Genomic DNA, 11,551 nt, shown 5'->3' with positions numbered 1-11,551 from the left:
TAGAGAGGTTCTCAATTAAACATTCGAGAATAAAAATTAATGTTTGTGAATTCGACAGTTTAATCTGAATACGCAGAAATTTTGAAGAAACTGCGAATCTTTGTGCAAAATGGAAGATTGCTGCATCAATTGCGAGACTGAAGAATCATAATTTTCTTTCTTTTTTTAATAATGTTAGCAAGTTGAAATTGGTACACCAACATGCTAAAATTCTTTTAATCTCTTTACTGTTCCCAGTTTTATATATCCATTTATATATTCAGTATAGAAAAATTATGGATGGAAAGTGGCCAAATTTGATTGACGATAACTGAGCGAAAAAAAAACCGTCAGATGACGGCACTTATTTTAAATTATAGCTTGAAACCTTTACTTTAACACACTGTTCCCTGATTTTATGTTTGACGATCCTGTACCACTGTAATTATTTCAATATTTGGTCACGTCTGTCACATTGAAATTATATTTATTGAATGGGGTCTTAATGAAAGGGTAAATTCAAAGTGCGGTAACTTTTCGAAAAAAAATCGCAGCCGCGATTTTCTTTTTTTAAATTAATGGGAAAAGATGTAACTTTATTAATCCGTAAGCGATATCCCTGAAACAAAATTTTGCAAAGGTCGTGGATTTTGTAAAAATCGGCAATTTTCAATGTGATAAACATGACCTCACATTTCAAGGGTTACAGTAACGAAACTGCTCCGAACATTGAGAAATATTATCTTAAAATAGAAATTTCGAGCTTTAATTGAAAAGAACAGTCGTCATTCTATAATGCTTTGTCGCAGAATTATCGTCGATCAAAATTGACCAATTTTTATCAATAACTTTTCTATACTATGATTCCTTTTTAACAGTGTATATCGAGTCCGACTGTCCCAAACTTTCGAATGAAAGAAACCTGTTCAACATCGCAAACTACCCTAAACACAAACACGCTAAGCAAAAATTCCTAGGAAACTGGCATTCCTCGCTGCAACGTCATATCTCACATAAAATCATTGTCACCAATCCGAAGAATTATTATATCGCCGCTCCTCGAAGACTTGGGAGTAGGCTGGATTGATCGATTTCGAGCATCTAGATCTAGATACCGGATCGCGGGCGCGATGTGGTGCAATTGTAACGATGTAGGACACCGTTGCGCCTGCGAATCGTGTTCGCCACGGGTTCTCGGATACACTTGTCGTGCCGCTTATCTGGTATCTTTGTTATCTCGCGGCGGGAGCGATGGGTATCGCGATCGGCGACGAAAAGATCAACGGTCCGAGTGCGCGACCGCGGGCCAATCGATTCCAATGATGCCATCTATTTTTAACGCGACCGTGCGCCGGTGCAGCGTTCGCGGTTAAATGGCAACGGGCGACAACACGACGACGATAAGGAGGGATCGTTCTCGCTCGCTTATTAACCCCGCCGGCTGGCCTCCAGTAACCACTGGTTCGCTCGGCGAGACCGTTCGGCTTCGTGTTTCACTGTGATTTGCTTTCGGCTGACACAGATACGGTTACATCGTAGCAATTGCTGCTCAGCTGCAGCCTTGCGCGGTTCGCTTAAGAATGAAACATTGCCCGATCCATCGCCGAGGCGGCTCGAACCGGCTGATCGCTCCTTCGCTTTGCTCTTGCAGCAGTTTACTTGCCACTCTCTGCTACGCCGCAATCTTCCTTTTAATCGAACTTTTGTTTGGAACAATGCAGACTCAGGATCTTAATGAAATAGGGAAATTAATGTTGGGTCGCTTGGGAAAGCTTGACGCAATCCAGAGAGCAACGTCGCGTCAATACGGTGTAATAAAGTAAGCGTGCGGAGCCTCAATGTTTGGATCATCGTGTGGTTTCATGGTTCGGTTACATGATGCGGTCTCTAGAAAAACGATTGCGGAAGTCCATCGCGAAACTATAAGAAACTGTAAGAAATTATAGGAAACCATAAGCCAGCACTGGATTCCTACTGTTTTTTAAAACCACGGACGTGTAGCAAGTTTTTGCGTAGTCTGCAACGCACGGTCAGCAAACATTCGAATAGAGAGATGAGTAATAATATAATTCTAACCTGTACTTGTAATTAATAATTGTGACCTGATTAATTATTAACGTTTTTAACTTCGTTATATAATCGTTACATTAATATTACTTTCTGTTCGATTACTTTTTGGTGAATTATTATAAATTAGTTACAATAACGAAAGAGTTACAATTGTTGGTCATTAATCAGATTACCTTTCCCCAACTCCATTTTAATAACATAAACCCAGGCGACCCATTGCGAACTATAAAAGAAACATCGACGAAATCAGATATTAGAGACAATAACAGAGCACCAGCAGGCCTCTCGAATAAAAATGAACGAATGAAAAATGGCTGCAGATAATATGATGCAAGATCCACCGAAAAAAAAGTTCCGATTTGAATCTGTACAGGATCTATGATCGTAAGACGTTCACTTCCTTTCGCTGACCGACTCGGAAAATCGCTGGCGGACATATTCCCGATCGGCGGAAAGTTGCCGGGCATTAATCGCGCATTGTTCCCTTTCGGTCCAATTATCGAAATTCTTGATTGTTTTGCGCGTTCTAGTCGATCATAAATGGTACCCCGGTCCCATGATCGCGGAATTTCTAAAATCGCCGTGCGTACCGCGCGGACACAGCCGATCACGAGTTTGCCCGGTATCGATATTAATAACCATCATCGACAACGATTACCGTTCGCCATGAATAACTCTGTCGATTCCAGGCATCGCCGCGCCGATAGGCTGTTCCCACGAGATCCCTGGACGTCCTTTCCAGCAATCTATGGAATCATCGATCGCGGCGGCGGGATCCGGCCGAACGGCACGATGACATTTTCAATTGCCTCGCAGATTTAACGACCCAGCCGAACCCACCTGTGGCCGAACGGGGTCTATATGCATCCGGCGATGAAATTAAGTATCCGATCGTTAAAGATCACCTGAAAGTTCTTTCGGATCGGTCATGCGCGGCAGGAACGTATTCCGAGACAGGGCGAAATTAGAATCGCCATGAGATCGACGGTTTTCCCTGTTGCGGACGGCCCACGCAGAACGCCGCGGTTCCGTGAACTTTGATTTATGATTTCTAGAGGCACGTCAAATTCAAAGGTCTCTGCGAACTAGACTCTCCAAGACGCTGAGGCGACGTCTAAGACAACGAATGTTAATGGAATACCCCTCTTCTGCGGATTTTGGAATTATTTCTGATTTAATCACGCTAACAAAATTTCAGTCCATTTATGCTAATTTCTATGCTAATAGTAATTTATTAAATCTTTAAATCTTTTAATTTATTACTTAATTTATTAAATCTTTAAATATTTGTATAAACTTAAAGAACATGACTGTACAAGATTTCAATGTTATATTTTCCACTTGCAGAATGATTCAAGAAATTTTTAAACGATATTACTTTCCGAGCAATCTAATAGCATAAAAATTAGCTTCGAGTCAAAACAGTCGGAAAGACGACAGGGGATTATAAAATACAATGGTCGATACAGCAGACTTCAGTATACTATAGACATTATAAAGCGTCTTTTATATTATCTCGAGAAACCGTATTGTTTCGTCACTGACGTCTCCGCAACGATGCGCGTTTTCACCGACGCTGCTCATTTTCAGAATGAAGCAAGTAACACGAAGCGCAGAGCTCGTTATCTTCGCTGCCTTCTCTTCGCAAAAAGTTTCGCAAGAAAATCCGGAATTCGATCGAATCGGGTAACCAGATGCAAAGCGGAATTTCTTTCAGACAGTCCCGGCGCATCGTAAGAAGGCCATCAGCGATTACAATGAACGCGAATTCCAGGAGGGACGGGCTCCCATTCGTTTTTCAGATAATTGTCCGCCGTAATTGCGGCCTGTTAAAGTCAAAAGTAGGCTTAATAAGGGTTCTTAATGATTAATTCATTCGCGGGTTCTAGCGCGGCGGTACGACCGCGGAAGAGGCGAACTGTGGCAGTCGTTCCTATGATAATATCGGCGCGCGTAAAACCGCCGCTCACCCGGGGGATCGGTCGTTTGTTAATTGCGGATTGATCAATTAACTACGCGAGCGCGGAACCTAATTGTCTCATAATTTCGCGTGATTTACGGGCGGACGTTTTACACGTGTCGACCGGCCGTTTCATCGTCGTTTACAATTACGAGACACGCGATGGACGCCAGCCGGCTGTCGTCCGGCGAGCATCGCCGGCGTTTTCCCGCGAATCCGAGTTTCCCAGCGAGCGGCGACGAACTGTTACGAGATATGGGACACCGTGGAAGTGTACGGCCGATAGGTCAACGATGTTCCGTAACCTTTCCTTGTTCGGAATAAATCAGCCGGCAACGACGCGTTCTTGCGCTTCTTGCGCGATTAAATGTTACCCGCTCGACCGAAACGAACGACTCGCCGCGAAAAGAAGCGAACGTTTCTGTTCCGCCGTAGCGTCCACTTAACCACAATGGCGTCGCATTAAATCTAAAATTGGAAACGATCAGTGAAACGACTGGACTGCGGACTTCATGTATTTATGACAAAAAAGTTGAAATATAAAATGGCAGAATAATTGAATTGGAAGGATTTACTTTTATGTAACACCTGTTTCTTACAATCATGTATGTAAGTCACTATTCTAAGTCCCCATAACAAATTATTAAATTATAAAGAAGCAGAAGAAATTGGACATTAACACCTTGTAATGAAAATGATAATAATATACAGTAATAATAATAATTATTTTGCATGCATCTAATTTATGCAATGTAATAAGTCGTAAAGATTACATAAAGAATAATAGACGATTTAAAACAGTACAAGTATCTCATAACAAAAATTATTGTCTCGTCGAGGAAAAAAAATCAGTAGAATAAGACTCCGCGGTCGTCATTGATCAGACACAAATATTAACGTGACACACGAGGCGACTCAGCCCGAACTGTCTGCTATAAATAAAACACATAATTTTCTGGTCTCGTTTCTTTCGAACATATTACAAGAGAGCTGCTTGTTTCGTATCCCACTCGAATTACCATTCCAGCGTTCGCGAACGAATTCATTTGCGCCGAGTCAACGAAAATAGAAGTATCACCGGTGTTTGTTAACGCGAACGTTTCCGTTTCACCGTACAGAAGATCTCGCGGAACAAGCATGAACGCACGAGGATCCACGGGCTTAGACATAATATTTATTCATGCGCCGTAATACAAACGCCATATTAAAGAGAACACGGGAAGACCATTTAGTCAGCCTAATACTCCATTAAAGCGTCGGAATATTAAAGGGCTGCACGGAGGCTAGGTCCATTAAAGCGGTTTTTAAAAACGGACACGATTGTTCTGTCGCCGTTTCGACGGAAGCCCCCCCTCGTGTTCCGTTGATCTCTCAGCACGCGCCGCGCCGCGCCACGCCGCTCGAGCTATTAGCACCGGCGGCGTTATGTGCGTCTGTAATTACCGGCTCGGAGCTGGTTCGATGAGTGGAGCGACTAGCCTAAGCAGGAGATGGTTTCGCGCGATTCTTTCCAACGTTTTCATTAAAACGTCTGCAACTGCGAAGAGACGCGCGGCCCGCGATCATCGCGAACGCGCCACGAGGCCTTGGGGATCGCGTGAAACGGACGTGATTTATCGCGGCGCTCGCTGGTTCGCGGTTAAATTAGTGACTCTGGTTAATTAACAATGCTCTACTGATAGTTTCTTTCGTCTCGCGCGCGCCCGCGGAGATTCGAATTTTGCGGCGGTTCTGGCAGATTTACGATCGCCATTGGGAACAACGATGCATGAAATTGTTTCATTATTCTCTTAACGCGTTCGCTATTCACGTCACTAGCATTATATGTAGTATAATGACAATAATAGTAGTTAACGTAATATATCATAATATTAATAATATAACACATTAATTAACATTATTAATACTGTAGATTATAATATAAATATTATAATAAATGTAATGTAATAACGATTGTATCTAGTTTGATAATTCCAGTGCTAAATTTCAGGAGACATTTTCCTACAATTTTCCTGACATATTCGAATTAATTAATTATTCGCTTGCATTGCAATAAATACATTTGGTCAAGGATTTTCAGTACAACTGTATCCTAGAAGCATCTGCAAACAAACGTTCGCCGTTCATCCCATAGAATCGAGAGACAGTTGCGAATCCGTGCACGTACCCGTGGAACTGTATCACCGATGCTCCGCGTCCGTCGCGATCGATAGATCCCCGAGTGATCGCGGACGGCCGTGTCCTCGATCGTTTTCGAGTCCCGCGAATCTATCGCGTTTCACTTTCCCTCAGCCGGCGAGGCCTGGGCTTATCTGATCCCCCGTCGGGTCAATACTATGGGAATGCGGCGCAATTAGTATCTCATTAGACAGTGCGACTGTTCTAATTCCTCAGTTTCGCATTAGAAACGTCATTCTGTCTTGGAGCTAACGTGACATTCTCCGCTCCGGCTTCGCCGCCGTCTCTCAGCCTCCCTAGCCTCACGGTAACCCTTCCAATTTTCCCAAGCATCCAGCCGAAATGCTGCTGCCGCTTGCCGTCTCCTCGCGACGAACGGCGTTCCGATCGGCGATTATGGCTGTCTTTCGATGCTGATTTGCGGCGGAGACGCAACAAATTACTTGGGTAATTGTTTCGCAATTCGCTCCGTGTTGTGAGAAACTGGCGGTGTTATTATTCAGTAACGTGTCGTTGCTCTGATCCAGTATTTAGATATGTTTAAATAATGAAATTTAAGGAAATGGGAATTCGAAGTTATTTCTCTGTGATAATTTGGTTTTCGACGATAATGAAATATTATTATTACTAAATTTTGTGCTGATTTTTGTCAAATTGTCTCAATATTGAATTAGAACAACTTTATGTATCGTTTACTGGTCAAATTTATTGATAAGATAATTTAGTGTTAAGTTGATTCACGATAACTCCATAATTCGTTTCATTTGTCTGCTCAACGATTTGGCACTTGTAGATTACAATCGATGACACGATTTCAACAATGTCACTTCCGCCACCATGATTTCAGTCCACTCGCTTAAACTTCGCGCTACGACGAAATTCATTCGATCGTTAACGGAGATAAAATTTTATTCCCTCGTGAAATGGCTCGTCAGTACCATTAATCGACCAAATGAAATCACATTGCATTGGATTGTGAACGAAGTCGTCGCGATTCTAAGAAAATCCACTCGTGCCCGAGCATGCGACCACGATAAAAGGAATTCTTCAGCGGCAATTTCGTCTCCGCCGAGCCAGGCTAATGGAAAAACGACAGAAATTATAGAATTCGCTGGAAAACGTTTTGTATATCCGTTTTCTCGGCGAGAACCGCCGCGAGAAGCCCGAGCGCTTAATTTACGATCCGATGCAATTAAACTTTATGCCTTCGGAGATTTCTAATGGTTTTACATTCTATAAATTCGCCATGTTCCGCAATCTGGTTACGATAATTGATCATACCGCACGTTCCTACGCCAGTATTCAGATTTTTACGCTATCTACAGACATACGGTTCCCTCCGATAATTAACCTCTTATCGCCGGTTAATTTCATAATTGTTAACGCACCGGGTAAATCGTTTTTACGCCAGCCGCGCTCCCTATTAATAGCACAAGAATTTCATTGCTTCCATAAAATCTTTGCAAAATCGTCGTAAATCGATGTAACCATACATTAAAATAAATACGAATGCTAAATAATCTTTCCTTCCGGTCATTAATTTTCCACGATTCTCGTTAGAATAATTTAATCGCGAGACGTTCGAATGAATTTCTCCGTAGCGCGAAGTTTAAACAAGTGGAATTAAAATCATTGTGTCGGAATACGAAAATTCAAAGATCTGGAATAATAAAATAGGAATCCGAAAATTATCGTGATTAATAAAATTATTAGCTATTGAAATTTTGACTCCGTTGTCGAATTAATGGAAATCCGATAAATGCTCCGCTCGCGTTAGCGTTGCGCCAACAATCCAGCAGTTCTCAATTCCCGTTCCTCCACCTTGGAGCGAGAAGGCTGACTCACGTGTTTCAATTACAGAAATATCGCGGCGAGCGTTTTCCGCCGCGCGTTTCCCCTCGAGGAGGAGACACTCGCGCGTTTCGCGAGGCGTGCGGTGGCGAGGAAGGAAGTCGATCCTAGCGGCAAAGTAAACCACTTCTGCCGGTGTGTACAGAAGCTCGTCTCGAAGACCCGAGACGAATTAGCGCGCGGTCGCGCTGAAAATCATGGGTATTAGCCAGAAGATACCGAGAGAAAGAACGAGAGACCGAGTGAAAAAGAGAGAAAACCAAAGAGAGAGGGAGGGAGCGAAAGAGACAGAATAAAAGAGAGAGAGAGAGAGCAACAGAGTCAGAATAAAAAAGAGAGAGAAGGAGAGAGAGGATAAAAGAGAGACAAAGAATACCAAAGATAGAAAGAAAGAACAGAGGCAGAAAAAGAAGCAGATAACCGGAATGAGACGTGACGAGCCGGAATACGGGAAAGGAAACAAATACGGGGGCCCTTCGTTTTACCGTCGGATAAATATAGAAGTTTCGTTGGAACAACAAACGCTCCACGGCGCGGCGGCAGCACGCGCAAGAACGGACACCTGGAAAGGGCACGGGGAAAAATGAACGCTCCCCCAGAAAACAATCGTCCCGTTCTTTCGCGGGAGCGTTTCCCGCGAAACACCGAGTCGGACAAGCGAGAAAACCCGCGAACAAATTGCTGCAAAAGACGCGCCGCGGTTTTTGCGCTTGTTAGCCGCTCGCATTCAAACCGATTCCGCGGAACGGACGGCTGGGAAATAGAGACGGCTGGAAAAAGGTGGCCGAGAGAGATTCAGGTTAAACGAGATGCGCGAATCTAAGCGTCCCGGCTTTAGCATAGCCACGCTTAGGCGAGCCTGTCGCCTCGTGAGACAGCTCGCATTCTTCGCGTTTAGAACGAAAAAGTTGGATTCTAGTGAGACAGTTTCCATCGGACCAACATGGGGAGTCGTGTGTCGTGGGAATCGGTTTTTCGGGACGATGCTAATGGGATCAAATTGTCCTTTGTTCCGACTATGGAGCAGCTAAATTGTGAGATTAGCGGATTCAGTTGTAGACGGCGTGTCTCTTGGCTTCGTTTAGTATTTTACATCGTGTAAATTGAAGCTGTTTAGATCGTTTCACCGTGTGCTTTATTGCTGGTTGATCTAGTTTGTGTTTGCTGCCATTTGATTCTTTAGGAAGGATGTCGGTGTATTTTTAATACACTTGCCGACAGAAGCTAGGAAACTGCTTCGTTATAAAGCAGTAAAATATACTAAAATATATCGCTAAGCAATATTTCTAATACATGTTGAATTATTAATCTTAAATCTCCATTAATATTAAAATATTAAATCTTAATTCTATTTAATTAAAAGTACATATTACTACGTGTAATATATCATTCATATTACAATATTGTTTTATTTATCACAAACGACGAATAGAGACATAAAGAAATGAAAAGATAACATAAAAATGTATAAATTATAACAAAATTAACTTAGTATCTTCCCTGACACAATATAAACCTTTATCCTGTATTAATAAGATTAATCATCAATCAGATTACCTTTTAACCAGCGACTTTACCAATAACTATTATAAATTAGTTGTAATCAATAACGAGTTACAATCGCTGATCATTAGTCCGATCAATGAGATCGCCGATCAAATTACTTTTCGCCGAACTCTGTTACATTATACGGCCTTAATCGAAGACCCCTCGGCTACCCGTTCAGAAACGAATAAAATAACGAAAATAGCACGATCTTCCGCGATCCGCGACGAGCAAAAAAAATCTGGAAAAATGGATAAATAGTTTCAACGTTCCACCTGCTTTCCATCGGCGAGCCGTGCACGGTGGGCAAAGTGGAGGCGCGAGAACGCGGGTATAGTGTTTTAATTCCCGCCTCGGAGTCAAATGAGCCTAACCTCTTGCCGCGGCACGAAGGTACGAAGCAACGGAATTACGCAACATTATTACATTAAAGTATCAGCGCGGCCGGCCGCGAGCAAAGACAAAAATGCACGCGTGACCGTGCACAAAGTGGCCGGCGTGTGTGCGTGCAGAATGGAGAGTGGAGGGGAAGCGCGACGGAGGAACAAAGAGAGGACTTTCTTCGGCGGGGATATAGAGAGAATAAGAGAGAGAGAATAAGAGGGAGAGAGAGAAATAGATAGAGAGAAAGGGAGAGAGAGGATGAGATAGAGAGGGAAAGAAAGAGAGAGAAAGAGATAGAGAGAGTGAAAGAGAAAGGGTGAAAGAGAAAGAGCGAGACGGAGAAAGAGGCAGAGGAAGGGTAGAGAGAAAGAGGAAGAGGGAGCGAGAGGGCCGGCTAAACGACGGGTGCAGGAGAGAAGGAGATAACTGCGGGGTCGGACCGGGTGGTTGAAATTAATGTTGCCCGCTTAATTGGAGCCACCGAGGAGTGTGCGTGTGGTCAAAGCGGTTCTCAACCGGCGTTTTTCTGTCGCGCGCAACAACGTCCCGCGTCGACGCTGGCTAGAGACTTCCGTGGCTGTCTCGCTTCCTCGCAGTTTATTTCGAACAAAAAGGTACAAGATCAGGCAACAACGGTTCGCCGGCATGGTCGGGCGAGAGAAAATCGTTGACACGGGAGATTGAAAGAAGCGGATGATTCCCGGGGGAATCGACGGCAGGTGCGTCGGCCGGCTGCGTCAGATGCAGCCAGTATAATTCAAAACACGATAATTCCTCGGCGCTCGCTCCGAGACACGTTCTACCGCGTGAAACGATGTTTCGAAGACCGCCGCACGATTGCCGATTAAATCGGAGTTTATTGCCGATCCCGCGACTCGCAGGCGGCTTTGATTAACTTGCTGCGACGCCTGTTTATGCACTTTTCGGTTTATAGACTGCAGTTTTTTTCACGGCGGTCCTCCTTCCTCTCGTTTTCGACTTCTTCGTGGTTTACTTGGAACGAGATGTTCTTTCTGCTTCAATTTGCTTATTATTTCCTGACGGCTGTTTTATCTTTATCATTTATTCTTGCAATTTGTTTTCGTTTTATGATTCTGTTCGATTCGATTCCTTTGTGAGTTTGCATGATCTGATAGGGATAAGCGACGAGGATGCAACGATCGTGGCTATGTGATTTTTGGTGGACGCAGTGAATTGTGCGTTGGTTGAATCGATTTTGACTTGTGTCTTATTGTGTAGAGTAAATCGAGGAAGGTGGAATGCTGGAAGCGATATAGGAAACAGGTTCAAAGCAGGTATTCTCTTCGACAACGCTAGGTGGAGCGCTCTGTACCCTAATCTGCGCTTTACTGCTTCAAAAGACTAGTCTTCTAAGCACCTTAACTACCGCTATTTCTCAAGTCGTTGAAAAAGGTGTTCACAGATACTACGAACCTAAAATTTCCCCGTAAAGATCAACGAGTACGGTGCTCCCTAATTTTTAATGCAGGAAGAAGAACACTAGTCTTAAAATCCACTGACGTGAATTTCTTTATAACAAAGAAAATTTAGACCATTCGCTATTTTTATCGAAACGCCTACTTG

This window comes from Augochlora pura, chromosome 10, assembly GCF_028453695.1.
Source record: "Augochlora pura isolate Apur16 chromosome 10, APUR_v2.2.1, whole genome shotgun sequence".
NCBI classification, from domain to species: domain Eukaryota; kingdom Metazoa; phylum Arthropoda; class Insecta; order Hymenoptera; family Halictidae; genus Augochlora; species Augochlora pura.
This window is presented reverse-complemented; position numbering follows the sequence as displayed.